Consider the following 21,336-nt stretch of genomic DNA (forward strand, 5'->3'; position numbering starts at 1 on the left):
CGTGCCTCAGTGTGTGTGTCTGTGTGTGTGTGTGTGTGTGTGTGTGTGTGTGTGTGTGTGTGTGTGTGTCAATGTGTGTTTGTGCTTCATGTTACACAGCAGCCGTACCAGAGTGTCATGGCCGACAGATACAGAGGTGACTGATGCATGTTTTTCCATAGAATACTCCATGAAGAAAAAGTGAAAACATGTTTTTGAGTCAGCAAATGCCAGTGATGCAAAATGGATGAGTAATGGATGGATGAGAAGAAAATAAATGAGTACAGAACGGAGGAGTACAGAATGGATGGATGAGTACAGAAAGGAGGAGTACAGAATGGATGGATGAGTACAGAATGGATGATGAGTACAAAATGGATGGATGAGTACAGAATGGATGGATGTGTACAGTATGTCATGTCATGTTTCTAACACATCTACAACACCTGTAAAAGACTGTTGTTTCCCGTCTTTACTGTTGTGTGGTTAGTGACCATCTGAGAGGGGAGATAGCATCTCAACCTGACCACCTAGTCTGCGTTTAAACACAACCTCCAGTACAGCAGTCCACTGAACCCATCTGAGTCCACTGAACCCATCTGAGTCCACTGAACCCATCTGAGTCCACTGAACCCATCAGAGTTAACTGAACCCATCAGAGTCCACTGAACCCATCTGAGTCCACTGAACCCATCTGAGTTAACTGACACCATTTGAGTCCACTGACACCCATCTGAGTCCACTGACACCCATCTGAGTTAACTGAACACATCTGAGTCCACTGACACCCATCTGAGTTAACCGAACCCATCAGAGTCCACTGAACCCATCTGAGTCCACTGAACCCATCTGAGTCCACTGAACCCATCTGAGTCCACTGACACCATCTGAGTCCACTGAACCCATCTGAGTTAACTGAACACATCTGAGTCCACTGACACCCATCTGAGTTAACCGAACCCATCAGAGTCCACTGAACCCATCAGAGTCCACTGAACCCATCTGAGTTAACTGAACCCATCAGAGTCCACTGAACCCATCTGAGTTAACTGACACCATCTGAGTCCACTGAACCCATCTGAGTTAACTGAACCCATCAGAGTCCACTGAACCCATCTGAGTTAACTGACACCATCTGAGTCCACTGACACCCATCTGAGTCCACTGACACCCATCTGAGTTAACTGACACCATCTGAGTCCACTGAACCCATCAGAGTCCACTGAACCCATCTGAGTTAACTGAACCCATCAGAGTCCACTGAACCCATCTGAGTTAACTGACACCATCTGAGTCCACTGAACCCATCAGAGTCCACTGAACCCATCTGAGTCCACTGAACCCATCTGAGTCCACTGAACCCATCTGAGTCCACTGACACCATCTGAGTCCACTGACACCATCTGAGTCCACTGAACCCATCTGAGTTAACCGAACCCATCAGAGTCCACTGAACCCATCTGAGTCCACTGAACCCATCTGAGTCCACTGAACCCATCAGAGTCCACTGAACCCATCTGAGTTAACTGAACACATCTGAGTCCACTGAAACCCATCTCAGTCCACTGACACCCATCTCAGTCCACTGACACCCATTCTGAGTCCACTGACACCCATCCTGAGTCCACTGACACCCATCTGAGTCCACTGAACCCATCTGAGTCCACTGACACCATCTGAGTCCACCGAACTCATCTGAGTCCACTGAGCCCACCCGAGTCCGCTGAACCCACCCGAGTCCGCTGAACCCACCCGAGTCCACTGAACCCACCCGTGTCCACTGATACCCATCTGAGTCCACTGACACCCATCTGAGTCCACTGACACCCATCTGAGTCCACTGATACCATCTGAGTCCACTGATACCCATCTGAGTCCACTGATACCCATCTGAGTCCACTGATACCCATCTGAGTCCACTGATACCATCTGAGTCCACTGATACCATCTGGGTTCACTTGCTTTGGCAATGTTAACATATGTTTCCAATGAAAATAAAGCCCATGAATTGAATTGAATTGAAGAGAGAGAGAGAGAGAGAGAGAGAGAGAGAGAGAGAGAGAGAGAGAGAGAGAGAGAGAGAGAGCGAGAGAGATAATGATTACTGCATTGTTAGAGGTCAATAACCTCTGGAGTTGACATACTGCAGCATATGAAAAGACTCAGTCCCTCCCCCTTCACCAGCCAGCAGGCAGCAGCACTACACTACCATACTGCTGTTTTTACCATTAACAACGCAGGTGTTGCATTGGTACAACGGAGAAAGATAGAGAGGAGTGAGAGAGAGGCAGGGAGAGAGCGTGGGGTGGGAGCGTGGGGTCGTGGGGATGGGAGCGTGGGGTCCACTCACCAACCAAGAATTCACAAAATGGACAAAGACCAAATTGAGACTGCATGCAGAATTCTGCAAAAATATCCTCCGTGTACAACGTAAAACTCCAAATAATGCATGCAGAGCAGAATTAGGCTGATACCTGCTAATTATCAAAATCCAGAAAAGAGCCGTTAAATTCTACTACCACCTAAAACAAAGCGATTCCCAAACCTTCCATAACAAACCCATCACCGACAGAGAAATTAACCTGGAGAAGAGCCCCCTAAGCAAGCTGGTCCTGGGGCTCTGTTCACAAACACAAACAGACCCCACAGAGTCCCAAGACAGCAACACAATTAGACCCAACCAAATCATGAGAAAACAAAAAGATAATTACTTGACACATTGGAAAGAATTTACAAAACAACTGAGCAAACTACTGCCCTAAAAAAAACAACTGCCCTAAACAGAAAGTACACAGTGGCAGAATACCTGACCACTGTGACTGACCCAAAATGAAGGAACTCTTTGACTATGTACAGACTCAGTGAGTATAGCTTTGCTATTGAGAAAAGCCGCCGAAAGGACACCTGGTTCTCAAGAGAAGACAGGCTATGTGCACACTGCCCACAAAATGAGGTGGAAACTGAGCTGCACTTCCTAACCTCCTGCTAAATGTTTGACCATAGAAACACATATTCCCTTCAGATTACACAGACCCACAAAGAATTCGAAAAACAAATCAAATGTTGATAAACTCCCATATCTACTGGGTGAAATACCACAGTGTGCCATCACAGCAGCAACCAGTAGAGAACAAACACCACTGTAAACACAACCCATTTTGCATTTGTATAGTTATAACACTGTGCATAGCCATAATATGACATTCCAAATGTCTCTATTCCTTTGAAACGTCTGTGAGTGAAATGTTTACTGTTCATTTTTATTGTTTATTTCACTTTTGTTTATTATCTATTTCACTTGCTTTGGCAATGTTAACATATGTTTCCTATGCCAATAAAGCCCTTTAAATTGAATTGAGGAGAGTGAGAGTGAGAGTGAGAGCAAGAGAGGGAGATAGGGGGAGAGCGAGCAGAGAGATGGAGAGAGAAAGAGCGAGAGACAGAGAGATTGAGAGACAAACCAACCTGCACATGTCCTTCATGCCATTGTTATTGTTAATTGAATGGTTATTTTTACCCTTGTTTATTATTGTTACTGATTGTCCCGTTGGCAATCTTGATTATTATTATTTTAATTACATTAATATTGTAAATGTCTCACTTAATCTCCAAAGCATGCTTTGGCAATATGTACGTTGTTACGTAATGCCAATACAGCAAATTGAAAGAGAGAGAGAGAGAGACATACATAGAGAGACAGACAGAGAGAGAGACAGAGACAGAGAGAGAGAGAGAGAGAGAGAGAGAGACAGAGAGAGAGAGAGAGAGACATACATAAAGAGACAGAGACAGCGAGAGAGAGAGAGAGAGAGAGACAGAAATAGAGAGACAGAAATAGAGAGACAGAGACAGAGAGAGAGAGAGAAATAGAGAGACAGTGACAGAGACAGAGAGAGAGAGAGACAGAAATAGAGAGACAGTGACAGAGACAGAGAGAGAGAGACAGAAATAGAGAGACAGTGACAAAGACAGAGAGAGACAGAAATAGAGAGACAGTGACAGAGACAGAAACAGAGAGAGACAGAAATAGAGAGACAGTGACAGAGACAGAGACAGAGACAGATAGATGAAGTATCTCTGATCATTTGGACATTTTGTAAGTGTAATGTTTACTGTTAATTTTATATTGTTAATTTCACTTTTGTTTATTATCTATTTCACTTGCTTTGGCAATGTAAACATATGTTTCCCATGCCATTAAAGCCCCTTAAATTGAAATTGAGAGAGAGCATCACAGCAGGATGTAAGTAGAGTCTCTTTTCTCTTACCTCCTCCACAGAAAGAGAAGAAGGGAGGGAGGGAGTGGGAGAGCGTTTTTCCCTCCGTTACTGGCCTGTGAGTCTAAGACCTCACACCCCCCCAGATCTGCCTCTCAGCGGGTGTTTTATCTGTGTACAATAACGAGAGGTCTGGCTTCAAATAGGACATTATGAGCAACAAACATGACACAGGCAGTAGGGAAAATGGCCCGCAGTGAGAGCATAAAATGTTCTAGGTCGAAACCTAATGATTTCAACTGCAGCTGCAGAGAAGACAGACACAGCATATATACCCGTGTTTAAAAACAAACACATGAACACTGACAGTGTTGAGTCTGTGGACCCATGTAGACATGGGAACAGTGTTAAATTAACATACTGCTTAGTGTAAAGCCGTATTCAAATATTTCCCAGAGTGCCTTGCCTCGAGTAAACTGTAGAGTTACCACAAATGACTGTATTTGTTAGTGACGGAGACATTTTCGGTTATATGTACTTCACCAAGTGAGATCCTAAGTGAATATGGTATCATTCAAAAATAATCAACAAAATAAGCGTTATTTTGAGGGCCTACTTTTACCCTGATACAGGAGCCTGAAACTCATACACATCACTTTGAATCAAAACCACTACCAGCATTATCATATTTCCCAGCAAACTATATTGCAGGTTTCTTTTTTTAAATTGTTTGTGCATGATAGATTTTTAAATTTGAATCACCTTATGCTACTCAAATATAAATGATAGAATGTTCTAAACTAATTAAATATGTTGCTTGGATTTATTGCCCCTGTTCCTGAAATGGTTGTTCCACTTTAGATACTTCAGGTAGTCCTGTAGCTTAGTCTGCCCAACCTTGGCAGTCATTTTGAATACAGGATGCAGGTGATGAAAACAATTCTAAACGTGGATGAAGTGATACAGGGATCGGCACACTGCATAGCCATTTTTAAGCATTCCTCTGCGCTCTGCTATCAAATGTAACATCACAAGTACCCTGTAAGGTCATCCTTCATACCATTTGTTATAAGGCTTGCAAGTAGGTTTACAAAACTCCCAGATTATTCCAAAATCCTGGTTGAATTTCCTGCTTCCGTTCCAGTAAATTCCCAACCAGAATTTCTGGAAATCCTGGGAATTTTGCCAAAGTTAACAGATTTGTGCCACCCCACCCACAAGTCACATTTTGCTGGCTTGTAAAATGATGTGTTAGAATCCAGACACCTTGAGATGTTTCATTCAAATGCAACATGCACTCAGAATGAGTGTGCGGATTGGGACTACCCAGATAATCTGAACTGGAACAAACATTACAGTAATGGGTGCAAAAGAAATCTAACTAACTGATTGGATTCATTTAGAAAATGTATGTTATTTATCTTTGTGTAACATAAGGTAAATCAATCAATCAAAGTAAATGCACAAACAAAGATATTGAAACAAACCATAAAAAAAAAAAATCTACCAGCAATCCAGCATGCTGGGAAATAAGATAATGATGGGTGTGATCATTCTCTGACAACTACTCTGTTGGAAATTCTTGCATTCAGCATGCCAATTGCACACTCCCTCAAAACGTGAGACAACAGTGGCAAGGTGTTGTGTGACACAACATTTCGGGGGCCTTTTATTGCCCTCAGCACAAGTTGCACCTGTGTAATGATCATGCTGATTAACCAGCTTCTTGATATGCCACACCCGTCTGGTGGATGAATTGCCTTGGCAAAGGAGAAATGCTCACTAACAGGGATGTAAACAAGTTTGCTCACAACATTTGAGGGAAATAAGCTTGTTGTGCATATGGAACATTCAGCTCATGAAACATGGGACCAACACTTTACATTTTGCGTTAATATTTTTGTTCAGACAAACAGTGCATTCATGGGTATGACGCTACAAGCTTGGCACACCTGTATTTGGGGAGTTTCTCCCATTCTTCTATGCAGATCCTCTTAAACTCTGGAACCTTCGCAGCAGTCTGAGGTCCTAAGCGCTCTGGAGCAGATTTTCATCAAGGATCTTTCTGTACTTTTCTACGTTCATCTTTCCCTCGATCCCGACTAGTCTCCCAGCCTGCTGCTGAAAAATATCCTCACAGCATGATGCTGCCACCACCATGCTTCACCGTAGGGATGGGGCCAGGTTTTCTCCAGACATGACACTTTGCATTCAGGCCAAGTTAAATCTTGATTTCATCAGACCAGAGAATCTTGTTTCTCATGGTCTGAGATTCTTTAGGTGCCTTTTGGCAAACTCCAAGCGGGGTGTCATCGTCCTTTTACTGAGGAGTGGCTTCCGTCTGGTCACTACCATAAAGGCCTGATTGGTGGAGTTCTGCAGAGATAGCTGTCCTTCTGGAAGGTTCTCCCATCTCCACAGAGGAACTCTGGAGCATTGTCAGAGTGACCATCGGATTCTTGGTCACCTCACTGACCAAGGCCCTTCTCCCTCGATTACTCAGTTTGGCAGGGCGTCCAGTGGTTCCAACAAACTTCTTACATTTAAGAATGATGGAGGCCACTGTGTTCTTGAGTTGAGCTGGAGCTGGAAGAATTAAACAAACAATAATGTTCAAATAGTGTACAATCCAGGTGTGGAAAGCGCTCAGACATTTACCCAGAAAAACACCGCTTTAATCACTGCTAAGGTGATTCTAACATGTATTGACAGGGGTGTGAATACTTATATAAATAAGATATTTCTGTATTTAGTTTCAAAAATGTCTAAAAACATATTTTCACTTTGTCATAATGAGGTATTGTGTGTAGATGGGTGAGAGAAAAACATATTTAATCCATTTTGAATTCAGGCTGTAACACAACAAAATGTGGAAAAAGTCAAGGAGTATGAATACGTTCTGAAGGCTCTGTAGTTGCAGGTGAGTGCTGGTTCGAACCATCAAAGCTTTAGTCCATCAGCAGGATTTGAGACTGTACAAACAACCCCGTCAGTAAAGATAACACTCAATGGTGATATGATGTCATTGACTGGCACTGGCAGCTGGCACTGCTGTGTGTGTGTGTGTGTGTGTGTGTGTGTGTGTGTGTGTGTGTGTGTGTGTGTGTGTGTGTGTGTGTGTGTGTGTGTGTCTGTCTTCAGACGTGTTGGGGCAAAGGTCCCCTCTATCATTTGCTGTGAAAGGGTGTGGTAGCAATTTATAATACCGCCACATTATAAAGCATTTATAATGGATTAGTAAATAGTTTATTCATCATTTATTAATCATTACTCCCACATTTGTACATTTTTGTAACCTAGTTATTTACAAATTCCCTTAAAAAAATTAATTTGCAAACTAGATAGTGTGCCACAAAATATTGCCAGATTTTGCAAACGTTTGCCACTAGTGGTGAATCTGCAGCAAACCTTTGGCAATAACAATATTTATTGCAACTATTGACAAACATGCATAGTTAGCAATGTAATGTTTTATGGGATAGAGTGAAACACATTTTGTTGATACCAGTTTAATCTGTCAGCGCCACTGACTGACTGGCCAGCGCTTAGCTAGCTAACGTTAAGTATCATATTTTTGCACAATTCATGTGATAGATAGTTAGCTAACTAATGATTTGACTAAACACTTACACTACCGTTCAAAAGTTTGGGGTCACGTCGAAATGTCCTTGTTTTTGAAAGAAAATTTTAAAAATTGTCCATTAAAACAACATCAAATTGATCAGAAATACAGTGTAGACATTGTTAATGTTGTAAATGACTATTGTAGCTGGAAATGGCAGATTTTTTTAATGGAATATCTAAACAGGTTTACAGAGGCCCATTATCAGCAACCATCACTCCTGTGTTCAAATGACACATTGTGTTAGCTAATCTAAGTTTATAATTTTAAAAGGCTAATTGATCATTAGAAAACCCTTTCTAATTATGTTAGCACAGATGAAAACTGTTGTTCTGATTAAAGAAGCAATAAAACTGGCCATTTAGACTGGCTTTAGACTATTTGAGTATCTGGAGCATCAGCATTTGTGGATCAATTACAGGCTTAAAATGGCTAGAAACAAAGTACTTTCTTCTGAAACTCGTCAGTCTATTCTTGTTCTGAGAAATGAAGGCTATTCAATGCGAGAAATTGACAATAAACTGAAGATCTGGTACAACGCTGTGTACTACCCCCTTCACAGAACAGCACAAATGGGCTCTAACCAGAATAGAAAGAGGAGTGGGAGGCCCCGGTGCACAACTGACCAAGAGGACAAGTACATTAGAGTGTATAGTTTGAGAAACAGATGCCTCACAAGTCCTCAACTGGCAGCTTCATTAAATAAACTCAGAAAAAAAAGAAACGTCCCTTTTTCAGGACCCTGTCTTTCAAAGATAATTCGTAAAAATCCAAATAACTTCACAGATCTTCATTGTAAAGGGTTTAAACACGGTTTCCCTATGCTTGTTCAATGAACCATAAACAATTAATGAAATTGAAACTGTGGAACGGTCGTTTAGACACCAACAGCTTACAGACGGTAGGAAATTAAGGTCACAGTTATGAAAATTAGGACAATAAAGAGGCCTTTCTACTGACTCTGAAAAACACCAAAGAAAGATGCCCAGGGTCCCTGCTCATCTGCGTGAACGTGCCTTAGGCATGCTGCAAGGAGGCATGAGGACTGCAGATGTGGCCAGGGCAATAAATTGCAATGTCCGTACTGTGAGACGCCTAAAACAGCACTACAGAGAGACAGGACGGACAGCTGATCGATCTCGCAGTGGCAGATCATATGTAACAACACCTGCACAGGATCGGTACATCTGAACATCACACCTGCGGGACAGGTACATGATGGCAACAACAACTGCTCGAGTTACACCAGAAACGCACAATCCCTCCATCAGTGCTCAGACTGTTCGCAATAGGCTGAGAGAGGCTGGACTGAGGGTTTGTGGTGTCTGTTGAGGCAGGTCCTCACCAGACATCACCGGCAACAATGTCGCCTATGGGCACAAACCCACCATCGCTGGACCAGACAGGACTGGAAAAAAGTGCTCTTCACTGACGAGTCGCGATTTTGTCTCACCGGGGGTGATGGTCGGATTCGCGTTTATCGTCAAAAGAATGAACATTACACGGAGGCCTGTGCTCTGGAGCGGGATTGATTTGGAGGTGGAGGGTCCGTCATGGTCTGTGGCGGTGTGTCACAGCATCATCGGACTGAGCTTGTTGTCATTGCAGGTAATCTCTGCTGTGCGTTACAGGGAAGACATCCTCCTCCACGACATCCTCCTCCATTCTCCATGTGGTACCCTCCCTGCAGGCTCATCCTGACATGACCCTCCAGCATGACAATGCCACCAGCCATACTGCTTGTTCTGTGCATGATTTCCTGCAAGACAGGAATGTCAGTGTTCTGCCAAGGCCAGCGAAGAGCCCGGATCTCAATCCCATTGAGAAGGGTGAGGGCTGCATCGAAGGGTGAGGGCTAGGGCCATTCTCCCCAGAAATGTCTGGGAACTTGCACATGCCTTGGTGGAAGAGTGGGGTAACATCTCACAGCAAGAACTGTCAAATCTGGTGCAGTCCATGAGGAGGAGATGCACTGCAGTACTTAATGCAACTGGTGGCCACACCAGATACTGTTACTTTTGATTTTGACCCCCCCCCCCCCCTTTGTTCAGGGACACATTATTCCATTTCTGTTAGTCACATGTCTGTGTAACTTGTTCAGTTTATGTCTCAGTTGCTGAATCTTGTTACATTCATACAAATATTTACACATGTTAAGTTTGCTGAAAATAAACGCAGTTGACAGTGAGAGGACGTTTCTTTTTTTGCTTAGTTTAGTACCTGCAAAACACCAGTCTCAACATCAACAGTGAAGAGGAGACTCCGGGATGCAGCATAGTTGCAGAAGTTGCAGATTTTTTTTCTTCCCAGACTGGCCAATAAAAAGAAAAGATTAAGATGGGAAAAAGAACACAGACACTGGAGAGAGGAAGATTGGAAAAAAAGTGTTATGGACAGACAAATCTAAGTTTCAAGTGTTCGGATTACAAAGAAGAATATTTGTGAGACGCAGAAAAAATGAAAAGATGCTGGAGGAGTGCTTGACGTCATCTGTCAAGCATGGTGGAGGCAATGTGATGGTCTGGGGGTGGTTTGGTGGTGGTAATGTGGGAGATTTGTACAGGGTAAAAGGGATCTTTAAGAAGGAAGGCTGTCACTCCATTTTGCAACGCCGTGCCATACCCTGTGGACGGTGCTTAATTGGAGCCAATTTCCTCCTACAATAGGACAATGACCCAAAGTTCAGCTCCAAACTATGCAATAACTATTTAGGGAAGAAGCAGTCAGCTGTTATTCCGTCTACAATGGAGTGGCCAGCACAGTCACCGGATCTCAACCCTATTGAGCTGTGGTGGGAGCAGCTTGACCGTATGGTACATAAGAAGTGCCCATCAAGCCAATCCAACTTGTGGGAGGTGCTTCAGGAAGCATGGGGTCAAATCCCTTCATATTACCTCAACAAATTGACAACTAGAATGCCAAAGGTCTGCAAGCCTGTAATAGCTGCAAATGGAGGATTCTTTGACGAAAGCAAAGTTTGAAGGACACAATTATTATTTCAATTAAAAATCATTATTTATAACCTTGTCAAAGTCTTGAATATATTTCCTATTAATTTTGCAACTCATTTCATGTATGTTTTCATGGAAAAAAGTACATTTCTAAGTGACCCCAAACTTTTGAACAGTACTGAATATTTTTAGGTGATTATGTTCTTGTTGTTTAATACCAATATACATGTCAATATGCTAGTGTTACAATTCAGTAGTATGTTAGCTAGCACGTGGCGTTGGAAGAGGCTGTATTGGGAGAAGGATAATCACTCATAATACTTTTTTGAGTGATAAATGATTGTATCATCTTCAAGATTGTTAAGGTAAGTAAATGCATGTATTATTCTCATAAATGTAGCCCATACATTTATTATTTGTAACAATTAGATCTTTCATTGCTTTAAACTAGTAGGTAGCTGATCTTGATCTTGTGTTGTTCGTTCTCTCTTTCTAGAAGCCATCAGTTACAATGCAGAAATACAGAGTGAGGCCTTCAATCAAACTGAGGTAAGAGTAATGTGTGTGCACCAGACAGGTCAACGCTTCTTGCATGTATGGCTTAAAGATGCAAGTTACACTCTAAAAAATGCTGGGTTGTTTGGATGACCCAATTGCTGGTTTGCAGGCATTGGGTCAATAGTTGGGTTGTTTTCTGTAAATACAGAAAGTTGTTGATGCAGGGTTATTAAGGTTGGGCTATGGGTATTTGACCCAGCCAGTGGGGTAATTATACCGCCACCTATCACGACTCTTGTCGTCGGTGGAAGAAGTGGACCAAAGCACAGCGTGGTAAGTGTTCATGATTTATTATCAAAACTCTTGAACAAAACTACAAAGAGCAAAATGACAACGAACAGTTCTGTCAGGTGCAAAAACACAAAACAGAAAATAATCACCCACAAACACAGGTGGGAAAAGGCTGCCTAAGTATGATTCTCAATCAGAGACAACAATAGACAGCTGTCCCTGATTGAGAACCATACCCGGCCAAAACATAGAAATACAACACCTAGAAAAAAAGAACATAGAATGCCCACCCAAATCACACCCTGACCAAACCAAATAGAGACGTAAAAAGGCTCTCTAAGGCGTGACACCACCAGCACATTAAGTCCACCAGAATACATGCAAGTATTCCAGTTCTAGTGCGACTGAGTGACTGACGAGTGGAAACCGGTGAAAGTTATATCGACCGATTTTGGCTGACTGAAAACCATGAAAACGTTAAGTAACATTCAGGTCATTCAGGTTAAATAGGTTGTCCTATTACATTTTTTTTTACATTTTGTAATTTCACCTTTATTTAACCAGGTAAGCTAGTTGAGAACAAGTTCTCATTTAAAACTCCGACCTGGCCAAGATAAAGCAAAGCAGTGCGACACAAACAACAACAACAGAGTTACACATGGAATAAACAAGTGTACAGTCAATAACACAATAGAAGAAGAAAAAAAAGTCTATATGCAGTGCGTGCAAATGGCGTGAGGAGGTAAGGCAATAAATAGGCCATAGTAGCAAGTAATTACAATTTAGCAAATTATCACTGGAGTGATAGATGAGCAGATGGTGATATGCAAGTAGAAATACTGGTGTGCAAAAGAGGTAGATTGGGTGGGCTATTTACAGATGGGCTATGTACAGCTGTAGCGATCAGTCAGCTGCTCAGATAGTTGATGTTTAAAGTTGGTGAGGGAAAGATAAGTCTCCAGATTCAGTGATTTTTGCAATTCGTTCCAGTCATTGGCAGCAGAGAACTGGAAGGAAAGGCTGCCAAAGGAGGTGTTGGCTTTGGGAGTGAGATATACCTGCTGACCAGTGAGATATACCTGCTGGAGCGCGTGCTACGGGTGGGTGTTGTTATCGTGACCAGCGAGCTGAGATAAGGTGGAGCTTTACCTAGCACAGACTTATAGAGAACCTGGAGCCAGTGGGTCTGGCGATGCATATGTAGCAAAGCCCAGCCGACTAAAGCATACAGGTCGCAGTGGTGGGTGGTATAAGGGACATTGGTGACAAAACGGATGGCACTGTGATAGACTGCATCCAGTTTACTGAGTAGAGTATTGGAAGCTATTTTGTAAATGACATCGCCGAAGTCGAGGATCGGTAGGATAGTCAGTTTTACGAGGGTATGTTTGGCGGCATGAGTGAAGGAGGCTTTGTTCCGAAATACGAAGCCGATTCTAGATTTAATTTTGGATTTAAGATTTTTAATATGAGTCTGGAAGGAGAGTTCACAGTCTAGCCAGATACCTAGGTTTTGGCTGGACATTTGGCTAGCTTGCTAACTATGTCAGTGTCTGTAACGGTAGATAGCTAGAAAGCTACCTTAGCTAGCTTAGTCTCACACTTCTTCTGGTCTCGGACAATGTTTCCCTCATTAGCTAAAGTTAGCTAAGTTAGCTGGCAAGCTATGTTACCATAGCTAGATTTGACTTATTCTCCATCTGGGTAAATTTAACTATGCTATTTGGCAGGCTTATCTCATGTTTGCATGGTGATTTATTGAGTTAGCTAGTGTAACTGTGTACTAGTTTTATGACAGTGGAAGCTTTAATCTGACTTGTGAAATTCTGTTAGCTAGCTAACGTTAGGAGTTTACCTTAAACTTGATGTATCCTAGTTTAGTTGGCTAGCTCTTTCTAACATTTCTTTATTTCTGTCCTTAAATGCAGAGTTCAAGGCCAATGAATGGACAGCTTTGTAAAGATGCACTAAATTAGTGGACCCCGGCCTCTTTGATTCCAAAGTGTGAGGATAAGTAAAATTGAGAAATTACTTTTTGAAAATGGGGACAGAGCTTTTCCGTCTTCCACCTTGTCATCGATAACCAATAGTACAACAAGCATGTCTTTTTTCCACTAAACAATACTGGATAAGTATCTGCTCTTGTAGCGTAGCACCCCATATATTCGTTATAATCAACAGCGTTTAAGAAATATATTACCTTCAACAGTGTTATTTTGTGATCAAGCCATCAATGTTTTGGGATTATTGGTGTCTTAAAAATGTTAGTTAACCGGTTAGCCATTAGCATGTTCAACATTTCTGTGGAAATGAGAGAGACACCAACCTCGTATCCGATGTGTTTACTAGATAGTTTACCAGTTGGCTAGCCTTCCAGTAAAACAACATGACTTGCCTGTCAACTTTTCATTGCGTAGCCCAGTGCTCCCTCCTGTAGACTCTTAAAAATGGTTCTTCACCAACATCTTCCTCAGTGTTGTAACCAAATAATGCCTCATTATTTGTTTTACAGATGAATCTGATGTTTTCAGAAAGTAGATAACAGTTTAATACTAAAATATAAATAAGTATGAATAATTCAGGTAAAAACATTGTTTTACAATATACAGCATGTCCCACAACATGTTTTTTGTGATTATTTTGTGATTATTGCGCTACAGAGTAAAGCGACCATTGTTTCTCCCGGTGTTTTTGAAAAACCTACACACTTGGTTGATATATTATCTAATATATATTTTAAAAACAACCTGAGGATTGACTTTAAAAAATGTTTGACATGTTTCTGTGGACATTATGGATATTATTTGGAATATACATCGGCATTGTCATGACCGCTCTTTCCTGTGGATTTCTGAACATAACGCAACAAACAAGCGGAGGTGTTTTGGATATAAAAATAATCTTTATGGAACAAAAGGAAAATTTGTTGTGCAACTGGGAGTCTCGTGAGTGAAAACATCCGAAGATCATCAAAGGTAAACGATTAATTTGATTGCTTTTCTGATTTTCGTGACCTAGCTACTTAATGCTTAGTGTACATAATGTTTTGTTATGCGATCGATATACTTACACAAACGCTTGGATTGCTTTCGCTGTAAAGCATAATTTCAAAATCTGAAACGACAAATGGATTAACGAAAGGCTAAGCTGTATTTTGCAATATTGCACTTGTGATTTCATGAATATGAATATTTTTTAGTAATATTATTTGACTGTGGCGCTATGCTATTCAGCGTTTGCTGACGAAAATGATCCCGCTAACGGGATGGGTAGCGTCAAGAAGTTAAGGCACAATTAATAGCTCTGTTAAAACCTCTCTGGGATAGGGGGCAGTATTTTCACGTCCGGATAAAAAGCGTGCCCAAAGTCAACTGCCTGCTACTCAGGCTCAGAAGCTAGGATATGCATATTATTAGTATTTGGATAGACAACACTCTGAGGTTTGTAAAACTGTTTGAATAATGTCTGTGAGTATAACAGAACTGATTTGGCAGGCAAAACCCCGAGCACAATACATCCAGGGATTTTTTTTTTTTGAGGTCAATCTGTTTTCCATTAGGTTTCTATGGCAAGCCCGTTTTAATAGAAATATGCTTACAGTTCCTATGGCTTCCATTACATGTCAACAGTCTTTAGAAATTGGTTGATGTTTTTCCTTTGAGTAATGAAGAAGTAGCCCTTTCCTTTCTGGGACTCGAGCCAAGTGGACTCTTTTGTTTGGGGCGCGCGACCTGAAGCTCGCTACACTTTGATTTTATCCGCTATTGAATACAGTTTATCCCGTCTTAAATTTGATCAATTATTTACGTTTTAAAATACCCAAAGTTGGATTAGGAAAGTTGTTTGAAATGTTTGGACCAAGATTACAGGTAACTTAATAGATCATTTGTAGTCATGTTGGGCGAGATGGAACCGGTGTCTTTCTGAATCAAACGTTGCAAATAAATGGACGTTTTGGGGATATAACGACGGAATTAATTGAACAGAAGGACCATTTGTGATGTTTATGGGACATATTGGAGTACCAACAGAAGAAGATCTTCAAAGGTAAGGCATGAATTATATCGTTATTTCTGAGTTTTGTGTCGCGCCTGGCGGGTTGAAATATGATTGTCATGTGTTTGTTGATGGGGTGTTGTCCTCAGATATTAGCATGGTTTGCTTTCGCCGTAAAGCCTTTTTGAAATCTGACATGGTGGCTGGATTAACAAGAAGTTACGCTTTATTTTGGTGTATTGCACTTGTGATTGTATGAAAGTTAAATATTTCTAATAATTTAATGTGAATTTGGCGCTCTGCCAATTCACTGGATGTTGTCAAATCGATCCCGCTAACGGGATTTGATCCCTAAGAAGTTTTAAATGGACTTTTAGTTAGTTTTTTTATGCATTTGTGCCTGCTTTTTGCTACAGTGTGGTATGTAGCTCATTTGCCTTTAGTTCAACTACTGAAGTGTGTTCTGGTACACTTTCATTCAAACACAACAATTGATTTGAAAAACAAATGTTACATTATGGGGATTGTAAAAGTGCATTTATGAAATACAGTTATTAAGTAATGAGTCATTAGTCCATGTCTTTAGTAGAGTGACCTTCAAATGTTTTGTGTAACAATGTTTTAACTCGACCCAAATGTAGACCATTATTCTATTGAAAAACAGCATGGTGTGTGCTCTCACCTAAAATGGCCGACGTGTGTCAGTGAATGTGAATATCAATTGGTTCATGAAATAATATAAATAATTTCTGATAATGAGTCCTATCTTATGAAATCTTATCTTGTGAAATAATACCTATTTAGACAATAGGGCTTTGTTTCAATGTGATATTAAATGTTTCTATATATTCTTGTACATTCTCTGACGTGACGTATGTGCTGAAATGCTGGCAATAGAAATGAATTACTTGAAATTCAACATTGTATGCTGATTATGTGTGTAAGAAAGGGAGGGGATGGGATGGTAGTAAAGGCCAAAATATACAAGCAAATTTGTAATTAGGATGACACTGAAAATAACCCAAGGTTTATATGAATTACCCAGCTCCTGGTTCAATCCCCCAACCCAATGTGCCGGGTTTATGTCACAACCCAACACACTGGGTTGTTTTAACCCTGCAATATAGTCGAATCAACCCAAGGTGCTGGGTTAGATGCATAACACAAATTGGGTTATTTTTAACCAAGCATATTTTTGAGTAAGAATAATTGATTTTGGAAAAATAATATTAATTGCCATATTTGGCATAAATCAATTTCTACCCTTTAAGATGCCAAAATATAAATTGTTTTCAGTATCCTAATTATGTTTTGTTTTCTGAATGTTTCAGTGCATGTAGGACTTCCACAGGGCTGCCATCTCCAAAGTCCACACAAAAAGGCAATAGTTCTGAACTGGGTTTGATTTCATTTTTGTTTTAATTATTAACATTTTGTTAATTATCTTTCAAACTTCCATTGGTTAATTTATTGCTCAGTTATCACTTGGCTCATGTAAATAATTATGTTGTACCTGTTGTACCTTTAAACATCCTAAAGTCAACATGCCCATAGTGTTCACATATCTCATGTAAATGTTGTAGCTACATAAAAAGATGAAACAGTTTATTTGGGAAATATCCAGTCTGCTCTTTTCTTCATTCCCATGCTGATGATTTCAAGTTGTACTGGATTTATTTTGATCTGTTTAAGACATTGAATACATGTTGTTTAGTATATTTACTACATTTAGAATGATTTGTTTTTACTCTTACTCTGTGAAGTTCATTTAAAGTTGTGATTTGGTTTATGTAGATACATTTCAATGTTGTTTAACATAGTAACCAAAAAACTGATCTAATTTGCATATTCATGCTGACTTTGCAGCAAACAGAATGTTCGCAGCAAGTTTCTGCAAATATACTGCAATAGTTTGCCACAAAACAAATTTGCATGTGAAAATATGAGCTTACCGCAAATTTGCCAAAGGTTTGCCACAACTGTTTGCCAGAAGCCTGTTTTTTCGGTAAGGGTTTATAATCAGATGTTTAATATAGGTCCTTATAGACCATTTACTAATCATTAGTTAAGTATTTTTGTCTGGCCTCATCTGAAGTGTGGGCTATTTATACTTTATAAATACTTTATCAAATCAAACTTTATTTGTCACGTACACATGGTTAACAGATATTAATGCAAGTGTAGCGAAATGCTTGTGATTCTAGTTCTGACTATGCAGTAATATCTAACAAGTAATCTAACAATTTCACAACAACTACCTTATACACACACAAGTGTAAAGGAATGAATAAGAATATGTACATATAAATATATGGATGAGCGATGGCCAAACGGCATTGGCAAGATGCAGTAGATGGTATAGAGTACAGTATATACATCTGAGATGAGTAACGTAGGGTATGTAAACATTATATAAAGTGGCATTGTTTAAAGTGGCTAGTGATACATTTATTACATCCAATTTTTCATTATTAAAGTGGCTAGAGATTTGAGTCAGTATGTTGGTAGCAGCCGCTCAATGTTAGTGATAGATGTTTTGAGCAACCAGTGTAATTTCTCACAAAAAGACGCACATTCCCGTACCCGATGCTCCTCAAGGCCTCAAAATAGCCTAGAACATATCAATGTTCAAATCATAAGCACACAACACAGGATGTTAAAGGAAATATATTCAACATTTTATGAACAGAAACTGTTGTGAAACAACTGTTGCAAGGAGTTCTAATGTGAATGTTTTGCTAGTGTTGTCAACATCGCGACAGCAAACTAACCATAAAACAGAGGGATGCAGCCTACACATAACAGCTGTCTTTTTGTCTTGTGGATATTTATTCCTTCATTACTACTGTTATGTGATTGAGGTGGGGGTAGGTGCCTTTACTTTTGGGTGGAGTCCTTGCAGCAAACCACAACTCCTAATTTCTAACACATATTGGGCTCTCTTGTAAAAATAGATTTTTAATCTCAATGTTTAAATAAAGGTTAAATAAAAGTATGGACCCATAATTTAGTCATGCAGCTGACCATGTTGCACAAGATTTTATTTCTGGGTTAACCAATATTAGACTGCTCTAAGGTGTGACTGTAATCCACACTTTGGTAGAAAAGTCACTGCCAAGAAATGTTTATGTTACTTTACTCAGCATAGAGTGTGTTTGAAGTTACTGTTTTGGAATAAAATGTTGCAAATATTTTCTTTAACATCATCTGTGTGCTTATTGCTCAACCATTGATAGGATCTAGGTCATTTTGAGACTAGGAACATCATGTACTGTTGGAATGTCCATCTGTCCATCTTTTTGTGAGAAATTACACTGGTCACTCAAAACATTTATAAATGATTTATGAAGTGTATATACCCCACACTTTAGATGATAACATCTAACTGACTAGTAAATGGTTTAGAAGGACCTACATTAATCATCTTATGAATGGAGTAATGATTAATAAATTATGAATAAACTATTAACTAATCCATTCTGAATGCTTTATGTGTAGCTATTATGAAGTGCTAGCGGGGGGGGGGAGATCGTGTGACCTAATCACTCAAACGACCGATGATGACCGTTCACCACACACTGCCCCTCACCCACAAGCACCCTGCCTCTGGACCCCTTGATCCAAATCTCACGCTCCCTACGTCCTCATGCTCCCTACGTCCTCACGCACCCTACGTCCTCACGCACCCTACGTCCTCACGCACCCTACGTCCTCACGCTCCCTAACTCCTCACGCTCCCTACGTCCTCACCCTCCCTAACTCCTCACCCTCCCTAACTCCTCACGCTCCCTACGTCCTCACGCTCCCTACGTCCTCACGCTCCCTACGTCCTCACCCTCCCTAACTCCTCACGCTCCCTAACTCCTCACGCTCCCTGCGTCCTCACCCTCCCTAACTCCTCCCGCTCCCTAACTCCTCACGCTCCCTAACTCCTCACCCTCCCTAACTCCTCACGCTCCCTACGTCCTCACGTTCCCTAAATCCTCACAATCCCTACGTCCTCACGCTCCCTACCTCCTCACGCTCCCTACGTCCTCACCCTCCCTAACTCCTCACACTCCCTACGTCCTCATGCACCCTACGTCCTCACGCTCCCTAACTCCTCACGCTCCCTACGTCCTCATGCACCCTACGTCCTCACGCTCCCTAACTCCTCACGCTCCCTACGTCCTCACGCACCCTACGTCCTCACGCTCCCTAACTCCTCACGCTCCCTATGACCTCATGCACCCTACGTCCTCACGTTCCCTAACTCCTCACGCTCTCTAACTCCTCACGCTCCCTAACTCCTCACCCTCCCTAACTCCTCACGCTCCCTACATCCTCACACTCCCTAACTCCTCACGCTCCCTAACTCCTCACGCTCCCTAACTCCTCACCCTCCCTAACTCCTCATGCTCCCTACCTCCTCACGCTCCCTAACTCCTCATGCACCCTAACTCCTCAAGCACCCTAACACAGAACCATTGTTATTATAGCTCGGAGGTCTTAACCGAATCCGTTCGTCCCCACTCAACTCTCGTTGCGCGACATACATCATCATTTTGGGCACCAGGCATGTCTGTATAGCCTCTCCCACAGTATTGCCACGGTCGGGGCTAAAATATGAGTGTTGCTAAAAATGTCTGCCTCAGGAAATCACCAAAACATTCCAGGCTGTGTCATAAAAATCCCCAAACATCCTGCTGTGCCCTTCTGTTACCATCAACCTGGCTACCTGGCCATGACACGCAGCGAGTTAGTTATCCTGAGTGGTGCAATAGGCATGTTACTGTACACCAGGCTAGAACAGGATATGGACCTAAAAACAATGTCTACACTACTGTATTGTCCTGGATGGAAATAAGTATGACACTGTACTCGCATATGCTAACTCCGTCGCTACCATTACCTGGAAATAATGTCAATGTCAAGGGTCAGGATATCACACTTGTGCATCCAACTGTATACTGCAGTCTTAAGTTAAAATAAGGATGATACCGTAAACTGCTAATGCATTTCAGTTAATACTAGTAAATGTAAATAACACAGATCTATAGTCCATGATATAGTGCTCAATGCTCATCATGCAAATACTGTAAAATGATCCATTTTGCTATTCTTATCCATATTCAAGACAATTTATGTCAGAGATTTGTCATATGGTAAGACGACAACGTATTCGTCTTTTCTAGGTGTCGTGTCTGTGGTGGGGCAATCCCATGAGGCATTACACTTCATTAAGTCATTACCCAGGATCCTTAGCAGGTGGATACCGGTAGGTGACGGAGATAAATATTTAGTAAATGGCTTACGGGACACGTGCAGCCGGAACCCAGTCTTCCTGCAAAAGGACCAATTAGTATCAAAGACTAACCAGTGACAGTTGAACATCAGTTAAGGTTAAACGTGTTACAATTGTTTGTAGTGGAAATAAAACTGAAGAGAGAGAAGAAGACAGAAGAAGAGTGTGTGTGATAGAGAGTGTTTGCGACTGATTTGAATTTGGTGAACTGCACTGTGTCAGTCAGCATACAGTGCAGTTCAAGTACAGAACAGAGCCTGGTGACCTCCCTAAATGCCAGTCTAAGACTCTCCCTGGCCCTGACTGGAGCTAGCCAACCTCTGGGCCATCTGTCAGATTTTGCCCTGGCCTTACCCTAGCCCTGACTGGAGCTAACCAACCTCTGGGCCATCTGTCAGACTTTGCCCTGGCCTTACCCTGGCCCTGACTGGAGCTAGCCAACCTCTGGTCTGGTCCTGATTCACTCCTACACCACATCCAGCAGCATGGAGCAGCGTG

At 41.4% G+C, this 21,336-nt stretch overlaps 1 protein-coding gene across 2 annotated transcripts in view; it reads right to left on the reverse strand.

Annotated features, from left to right (window-relative positions):
* The window catches only part of LOC110521303 (dual specificity protein phosphatase 8), a 106,846-nt gene that overhangs the window by 64,814 nt on the left and 20,696 nt on the right, over window positions 1-21,336 (reverse strand). The window lies entirely within an intron of this gene.

The sequence above is a fragment of the Oncorhynchus mykiss genome, chromosome 30, assembly GCF_013265735.2.
Source record: "Oncorhynchus mykiss isolate Arlee chromosome 30, USDA_OmykA_1.1, whole genome shotgun sequence".
Classification (NCBI taxonomy): Eukaryota; Metazoa; Chordata; class Actinopteri; order Salmoniformes; family Salmonidae; genus Oncorhynchus; species Oncorhynchus mykiss.